Source organism: Mus pahari, chromosome 2 (genome assembly GCF_900095145.1).
Source record: "Mus pahari chromosome 2, PAHARI_EIJ_v1.1, whole genome shotgun sequence".
NCBI classification, from domain to species: domain Eukaryota; kingdom Metazoa; phylum Chordata; class Mammalia; order Rodentia; family Muridae; genus Mus; species Mus pahari.
The window spans coordinates 664,365-673,522 of NC_034591.1; the positions used below are offsets into that span (position 1 = coordinate 664,365).

The 9,158-nt window shown below is 42.1% G+C and overlaps 1 protein-coding gene across 1 annotated transcript in view; it reads left to right on the forward strand.

Annotated features, from left to right (window-relative positions):
- The first annotated feature begins 7,109 nt into the window (after positions 1-7,109).
- Lrrd1 (leucine rich repeats and death domain containing 1) overlaps positions 7,110-9,158 on the forward strand; it is a 24,343-nt gene continuing 22,294 nt past the window's right edge. Inside the window, exon 1 of the mRNA XM_021191700.2 lies at positions 7,110-7,401. The gene's annotated coding sequence lies outside the window, so the exon portion shown is untranslated. The remainder of the gene's footprint in view (positions 7,402-9,158) is intronic.

Below are 9,158 nucleotides of genomic sequence, written 5' to 3' on the forward strand. Positions count from 1 at the left end.
GATCTATTATTTAAACCATTTCTTTTGTAATCTATAAACCTATTTAAAGGTGTTTTTAAACCTCTTTTTTTTTTAAATTATTTTCTTTATTTACATTTCAAATGCTATCCCGGAAGTTCCCCATACCCCCACCCCCACCCCCTGCCCCTGCTCCCCTACCCACCCACTCCCATTACTTGGCCCAGGCCTTCCCTTGTGCTGGGTCATGTAAAGTTTGCAAGACCAAGGGGCCTCTATTCCCAGTGATGGCCGATTAGNCCATCTTCTGCTACATATGCAGCTAGAGACACAAGCTCAGGGGTTACTGGTTAGTTCATATTGTTGTTCCACCTACAGGGTTGCAGCCCCCTACAACTCCTTGGGTACTTTCTCTAGCTCTTCCATTGGGGAACCTGTGTTCCATTCAATAGCTGGCTGTGAGCATCCACTTCAGTGTTTGCCAGGCACTGGCATAGCCTCACAAGAGGCCACAATATCAGGGTCCCTTCAGCAGAATCTTGCTGGCATGAGCATTAGTATCTAGGTTTGGTGGCTGATGATGGGATGGATTCCCAAATGGGGTAGTCTCTGGATAGTCCATCCTTTCATCTTAGCTCTAAATTTTGTCTCTGTACCTATATCCTTTCATGAGTATTTTGTTCCTTATTCTAAGGAGGAATGAAGTATCCACACAGTGGTCATCCTTCTTGGTTTTCTTCTGTTTTGCATAATGTATCTTCGGTGTTCTAAGTCTCTGGTCTAATATCCGCTTATCAGTGAGTGCATATCTAGTGACTTCTTTTGTGATTGGGTTACCTCACTAAGGATGATATCCTCCAGATACATCCATTTGCCCAAGAATTTCATAAATTCATTGTTTTTAATAGCTGAGTAGTACTCCATTGTGTAAATGTACCACATTTTCTGTATCCATTCCCCTATTGAGGGACATCTGGGTTCTTTCCAGCTTCTGGCTATTATAAATAANGCTGCTATGAACATAGTGGAGCATGTGTCCTTATTACCAGTTGGAAGATCTTTTGGGTGTATGCCCAGAAGTAGTATTGTTGGGTCCTCTGGTAGTAATATGTCCAATTTTCTGAGGAACCGCCAGACTGATTTCCAGAGTGGTTGTACAAGCTTGCAATCCCACCAGCAATGGAGGAGTGTTCCTCTTTCTCCACAACCTCGCCAGCATCTGCTGTCACCTGAATTTTTAATCTTAGCCATTCTGACTGATGTGAGATGGAATCTCAGGGTTGTTTTGATTTGCATTTCCCTGATGGCTAAGGATGTTGAACATTTTTTCAGGTGTTTCTCAGCCATTCGATATTCCTCAGTTGACAATTCTTTATTTAGCTCTGTACCCCATTTTTAATGGGGTTTTTTGAGTTTCTGGAGTCCAGCTTCTTGAGCTCTTTGTATATATTGGATATTAGTCCTCTATCAGATTTAGGATTGGTAAAAATCCTTTCCCAATCTGTTGGTGGCCTTTTTGTCTTGTTGACAGTGTCTTTTGCCTTACAGAAGCTTTGCAATTTTATGAGGTCCCATTTGTCAATTCTTGATTTTACAGCACAAGCCATTGGTGTTCTGTTGAGGAATTTTTTCCCTGTGCCCATATCTTCGAGGTTTTTCCCCACTTTCTCCTCTATCAATTTCAGTGAAGGATCACAGCTACAGAAGTAGCAGCAACAAGGTAGCTGCACTCTGGTAGCTGGCCAGAAGTGATGGCAATCAAGCAAACACTGCTTTATATGTGGACTCTTCAGTATGGAGGAAGGGCTTCTCACCTCCGCCCCTCCTGCAACCTCTCACAGATCTAATGCAGCAGACTTTCTCACTCTACAGAATCAAATTCTAAATTTTATAATGTTGAACATATTGAATATTTTTAAAAGCATTAAATTTATTCTTTCACAGTTTCCTATGTATTTAATACATTGTGATTACTCTCACCGCCACCCATCTCCCCTCCTTCCTACATATGTTTTTCCCATGTTTGTGTATTTGTATTTTGTTGTGTGATCCATTGATTTGAATCAGAACTGTCTGTGACCATGGGTATGCAACTATCCAGTAGACCGGTGGGCTCATCAGTGGGCTCACATGCAAAAACAATTTCTCCCCCTCTTGTAGAATCCCTCAGTATCTGATAAATAGTTCAGCAGGGAAGGTTGGACCCCTGACTTCTTCCCCCAATCCATGACTGGCTGTTGAAAGATTTAATCTTGTACAGGCCCTGTGCAGGCAGGCAGAGCTACTGTAAGTTCATGGTACGGTGCTGTGCCATCCATGCCCAGATCTTACTTTGCTGCCCTTGTCTCTGTCTCCCAGCTTTCACGGTATTTCTGCCTCTTGTGGTATTCCCTGAGCCTTAAAGGTGATGGTATAAATGTCCTACTCAGGTCTGAGTGCTCAGCTGTCACTTGTTCTCAGCCCCTTGGGCAGCCAAGAATCTCTTCATTGGTTACTGTTTATTGTGAAGAATAGTTTCTCTAAGGCTGAGAGTAGTATTTGTCTATGTGCGTTGTTCTAGGTTGCTTCTCTGTTGTCATGATGAAACACTGACCAAAAGCATCCTGGGAGAAGAGGGTTTATTTCAGCTTGCAGGACCCTGGAAGCAGGAACTAAAGCATAGACTATTTAGGAGTGTTGCTTACTGGCTTGCTCATCCAGCTAGTACACATAGCCCATCTTCCTAGGGATGGTACTACCATAGTGAGCTGGACCCCTCTAAGTCAATTAGCAGTGCCCCACAGACACGCCCACAGATCACTTAGAGGGAGGCAGTTCTTCATGTGAGGTTCCCTCTTGCTGAGGATTGTCAAGTTAGCAACCAAGATTAGCTATCACTTATATAAGTATTAATGCATGTTAGGCAGTTTGATCCCAGTTCAACTTGGTCGAACAACAGGAGTTAAGTTACCGTTCCCAGTAGTCTATGACCTGCTCAGCCATGAATTTTTAACTGGATTTACTATACTAAACACAGATTCCTTCCTACAGAGCAAGCTTTAAATTCAACCAGAGTGGTCTGCTGCACCAGTAGTGAATTGGTATTGTCATCCATTGGGTTCATAGCGGGGAAGCATCAATTGATGCTTTTCTACCCCCGCACCCTGCATAGAACCGGACAGCATTATGAAAGCAAACAGCAAGAAGGAAGCATCCAGCTTGGTTTCTATCTTAGAAGCAAGGGGTGTTGTCTTCACTAATAGGATCCTACCAGCAAGTTCCGGTGGACAGCCAGGAGGCACGTATTGTTTGGGGGGCCTTAGGAGCCTCCTGCCCAACAACTCAAAGGGAGACATCACACCTGGCACTAGCATTTATGTTTATTAATCAGTGGCTTCTAGGAGCAGCAGTATCCAGCCAAGCAGGATATCTTATAACTTTTTTTACTTATATATTTGGATTAGCTTACAAAATAGGTCGATAGGTTCCACATAGCCTTCTTATAATACTTTATTTTTTATTAACCCTCCCTATGTCCCCTTCCCTCCCACACTCTTCCCTGCTTAAACCTTCCCATCCCCATTTCTACTTTTACAGTACCTATAACACCTGATACCCCTTTCAACAGTCCCTTTCTAGTGTCCTGGCTTGTACAGGTTCTCCAAGTTAAACACAGTTCAGTCTTTGATCCACAAATCAGAGAAAACATTTGGCATATGTATTTTCTGGATGTGGGTTACTTCATGCAGTATAATTTTCCAGTTCCACTCATTAATCTTCAAGTGTAATAATTTAACTTCTCTTTACAGATGAATAGAATTCCATTGTGCATATGTATGTGTGTATGGGTGGGTAGGTGGATGGATAGATGGATCTATATAAAGATAGATAACATTTTCATTTTCCTTCTATCTTTTGATGAATTGATCCCATTTCCTGCGTATTGTCAAGAGCAGCAATGAACATGAATGATCACACATCTATAGAAGGCTAGAGAGCCCTGTGGGGTATATGCCCAGGAGTGGTACAGCTAGCATGTGGAGATTCTACTTCGAGCTTTCCAAAGAGCCTCCACACTGATCTCCCCAGAGGCTGCACCAGTCTACACTCTCGCCATCAGTGAGCAATTGTTCCTCTTTCTCTTACCAAAGTTTTAATTTTCACTTGCCAAGTGACTAACTGAACCCTTTTCTTAAATTTAATTTGTCATATGTGAGGTTGTAATATACAGTCAGTGTACATTTTGATAGTATATGTTAAAAGTCAATTAAGTTAATCTAAAATGGTAACATAGCTACATAGCACACTTGACATGACTGCCCAGATGGAAAGGGAAAACATTGATTTACAATAACTTGTAACCCTTTTGGATTCTGAAAATGTTCGTATATCTATGGATGTGGAACTTGTTAAAGTGTTTAGCAGCCATACTTTTTCTTTTGAGAAATCTCTCTCTGTTCAGATCTGTGGCTCATTTTTAATTGAGCTACTTGTTTTCTTGGTGTTTTGTTTTATTGAGTTGTGTACTTGATAGTAATCTTGTTGGACATAGATCTAGCAAAGACTTGCTCTCATCCCATAGCCCGTTAGGCTACTTCTTCACTTGGTTGATCACTTCCTTTGCTATGCGGAAGCTTTACTTTCATCAGCTTCCAGGCTTATACCCTGAGCAACCAGAGTCCCACTGAGGGAAGTCTTCATCTATAGCTGTATCATTACAAAGTCCCTGCTCACTTCTTCTAGTAGTTTCAGATTGTCTGTGGCATTCTTCAGTCAATATGGAGCTGGGTTTTTTGTGCAGGGTTAGAAATAATGAAGTAGTTTCAGTCTTCTGCATGTAGACATCAGTTTTTCCAACCCCATTCATTGAAGATGCTGTTTTATTTTTCAAAAATTAAGTGGCTGTAATGGTGTGACTTATGTCTGGGTCTTCTCTTTCACTGATTTAAATGCATTTTTATGCCAGCATCACACATTTTTCGTTTTGCTTTTGTTTAGTGTGTTTTTTTTTAAGATTTTGTATTTATTTATTATATGTAAGTACACTGTAGCTATCTTCAGACACACCAGAAGANGGAGTCAGATCTCGTTAAGGATGGTTTGAGCCACCATGTGGTTGCTGGGATTTGAACTCTGTACCTTTGGAAGAGCAGTCGGGTGCTCTTACCCGCTGAGCCATCTCACCAGCCCTAGTGTGGTTTTTCAAGTCAGGGTTTCTCTGTGTCCTAGAACTCAGACTGGCCTCGAACTCAGAGATCTTCCTACTTCTGCTAGGATTAAAGATAGATGTCACCACCCACTGGCACCATGCTGTTTTGTATTAATGTGACTGCAGTATATCTTGAAACCAGATGTGGTGTTTGAATGAGAATAGCCCCATTGACTTATAAGTTTGAATGTTTGGTTCCCAGTTGGTGAAGCTGTTTAGGAAGCATTAGGAGATACATCCTTGTTGGAGGAGGTGTGCCAGGCCCAGTCCCCTCTCTGCCTCCTGCTAATGAATCAGATGGAAGTTCTCAGCTTATGTGTCATGTAAGCACATGCTAGTGGCCATGTCTGACTGCCTGTTGCTGTTTCCTGCCACAGTGGTCGTAGATTAACACCCCGAAACTGTTAGCAAGCCCCCAGTTAATGCTTTCTTTCATAAGTTGCCTTGATCACAGTATCCCGTCACTGTATTAGATCAATAACTAAGACACTGGGTATGGTAATGCCTTCTGTATTGTTTTTGCCTAGGACTGCTTTGGATATCTGTGATCTTTGTACTTCAGTATCAATGTTAAGATTTTGTTTTTCAGTTTCTGTGAAGTATGACATGAGAATTTTGATTGGAATAGCATTGGTCCTGTCTATTGCTTTTATTAGGATGGTTTCTTTCACAACTTTAATTCTAATCCATTAGCATGGGAGGTCTTTCAGACTTTGTTTTCTTTGAACCTGCGGGTTTTTGGATTGTTTGTTTACTGTTGTCAATTCCCTGATTTCTCTCAGTGTTCCACTGGTATGCAGAACGGCTGTGGATTTTTATGTTCATCTTGTATACTGCCGCTTTGCTGAAAGTCTAGATCAGCTCTAGTTTCCTGATGATACATTAGGGTTTCTTATGTGTAGTATTGTATCACCAGCTTACAGCGATACTTGACTTTTTCCCCCAGTCCTATCTTTTATTTCCTTCTCTGTGTCATGTTGCTGTACCTTGAACACTCTTTTAAATAGGAGTAGAGACTGGACAGCCTCATGCTGTCCCCGGTTTTAATAGAATTGCCTCACATTTTTCTCCATTGAGCATTGTATTGACTATGGGTCATATGTAGCTTTCATTGGACTGAAGTATACTCCCTCTACCGCATTCTCTCTATGGGTTTTATCAAAGGATACATCTTCACTGTGAACTGTATTTACTCATAACTGCCCAAATTCCTTCAGTTGGTGAGTGAGCAGACAAGTATATCCATACATGCAATAGGATGCTACTCAAGAAGGAATAAACAATTGATGAACAACATCATATGAATATGACCACGAATATGAAGTTCCAGTTCACTAACTGAAATAAGCCAGACTCAGAAAGCTAGCATTCCTTTTAGGGAACATTCTGGGGAAGATAAAAGCACAGTGCAGATGGTATATAGCGGTTACTGGATGAAAGGATGGGTGCGGATAAACATGGAAACAAAGGAGAAATGTAAAGAATGTGGGGGAAATTCTGATGGTTGAAATAGCATGTGTCAAAATTCAGTTGGATCATAGATATACATAAATTTTAAACACATTTTTTTTTAAAAAGAAGTAGTTTTTGTACAAGTTTGAAAACTTTTTTAAAAGGGGGGGGCGTAATAGAAATGTGTAAGTACCCAAATTCACTTAATGTCTAGTCAAAGAAAACTATTAAATAAGTTATATGCTGTCCTGCCGCTCACCTCAGATCACCTAAATCAGATCGCTAGGGCTGCAACATCTCCTAAGGAGAGGACAGTCAACCAGCAAACTGCCCCATAGCTGGCCAGAGACGGTTGCTGGGCAGCTGAATGACAGCGGGGCTCACCTAAAGTAACCCCTTGCGACAGAAGCCAGCTCATAAACGCCAGAGGGAGGTGGGATACAACGGAGCCTGCGCAACCTCCATCGCCACAATCACAGACATTCGCGCGCGGGCGCGCCCCCTGCCGGCTTCGGAGCGCCACAGAGAGGCTCCACGGGACTGATCTAAGGACTGCTAAACCCAGGCCAGGTTCTTTTCCCGCCTCCGCATCCCGCATCTCCCGCATCTCGCAACACCTGCAGAGGTGCACATCCCCCTCCCTTCACGCTCCCAGCCCACCGCTTCTAGCATTTGCGTTCTGTCCCAGGCTGCTTTAGCTAACGCTCAGCGATCTTCTTCTCCCTACACCGGTCAAGTAATTTGTCGATGTCACGATCTGAAAAAGTCTTGTAGTTACCTGGATGGCCACATCGTTCAGATAGGTAACAAATTACCGTGTATCCTCAACTCTACTAATACTTGTTAAAAAAAAAAAAAAAAAGTTTGATTCCGTTTTTGCTTATCTAATTGGCAATGTGTTTTTAAATAGAACTTAATGCTCATGAGAACGGAGATATTTCTCAAAAACATTTTTAGAGTGTTATTTATATAGTTCAGCCTTTACAACATTTGTGGGACAGGGTACATGTGCGCGCGGGGAGGGGTGCACGGGGAAAGAGGACTCACATGTGGAGGTCAAATGACAGGTTGTTGGAGTCCTCTTTGACCTTCTCCTTCTACCATGTGGGTCCCAGACATCAAACTCCGGTTGTCAGCCTTGGCAGCAAACGCCTTTACCAGCCAAGCCATCTCACTGGGTAATTGATAGCAACCCCTTCCGTGGAATACTTTGAGGGCGAGGCTAGTAGAGCATGTTTTTCAGATACTTGTTTTCAAATAACCCGGTTCACTACCATGAAAATGTTAACAGTCTACACTACACAGTAACGTTAGTCGCCGGAAATACGGCTAGGGAGCTGCCTTGTAATTTCACTTATTTTCCAATGGAATAGATAGATACATGATGCTAGTGTTTACCTTATTGGAAAATACCATATATTAAGGTCTTGGTGTCATCTCCTTCTCCCTAGGGGAAAAAGCATGTAATATCACCAACTGTTACTTCTAAGAAGCTGTACAGGACATCTTAATTGCTTTTCCAGCACCTAATTTTCCTTTGGGGTGTCCTATCCTTCCATACCAGTGATTCTTAACCTTTGTGTTGGTAATCTCTTTGGGGGTCAAATGAACTTTTTTTCAGAGATCACCTAAGATCATTGGAAATCAGAGTTTTTTTACATTTCAGTTCATAACAGTAGCAAAATTACAGTTATGTAGTAGCCTCAAAAATAATTTTATAGTTGGGGATCACCACAATGTGAGGAACTATATATAGTAAAGAGTCCCATTAGGAAGGTGGAGACCACTGCTCTATACTACAGAGTCTATAGCATTTGTGACTTAGGGGAGGCAGATGCAGGCTTAGGCTGAACCATGCATCTGGACTGAAAAAGCATTCTTCCAGTTCCAGGCCACAGTCATGGACTCAGTCTTGGACATGTGACCTTGGACAGTAGAAAGGAAGCTTTGGTCTCTGGCTCACGTATCCTCACTCTGAAACACTGCAGTCCTCCTTGTTTTTTTTAAAAAGCTTTGGCTCTTAAAAACTCTCTGTGTGCCACAATGTAAACATACATAATACCATGAACTAAACACTTTTAATTGGTTCAAATTAAGGTGGGGTCTGATGATACAAGCTGTAAGCCTAGCTGCCCAGGCAGGGAAGGTTAAGAAAGGAGAGCTCAGGGGTTTACATCAGTCTGAGGGACAGAAAAATCTAGTCTTAAAATAAACCAGTAGATCTTCATGTTATATTTAAATCACCAAGAAGATGAGCTTTTCTGCTTTTAGATAGCCAAACACCTGACTTCTTGAACTCTGGCCTTAACCCCCCCCCCATATACTCTCAAGCAAGTAGTTTTGTGAGACATGACACACTGATTTTTAAAACGCATGTGGGAACATAAAGGCTTGAGAATAACCACTGTCACTTTGAAAGAAAAGTTAGAGTGAGCACACTTGCCCTATCAGACAAGATTTATTGGGCCGGGCAGTGGTGGCTCACACCTTTAATCCCAGCACTTGGGAGGCAGAGTCAGGCAGATTTCTGAGTTCGAGGCCAGTCTGGTCTACAGAGTGA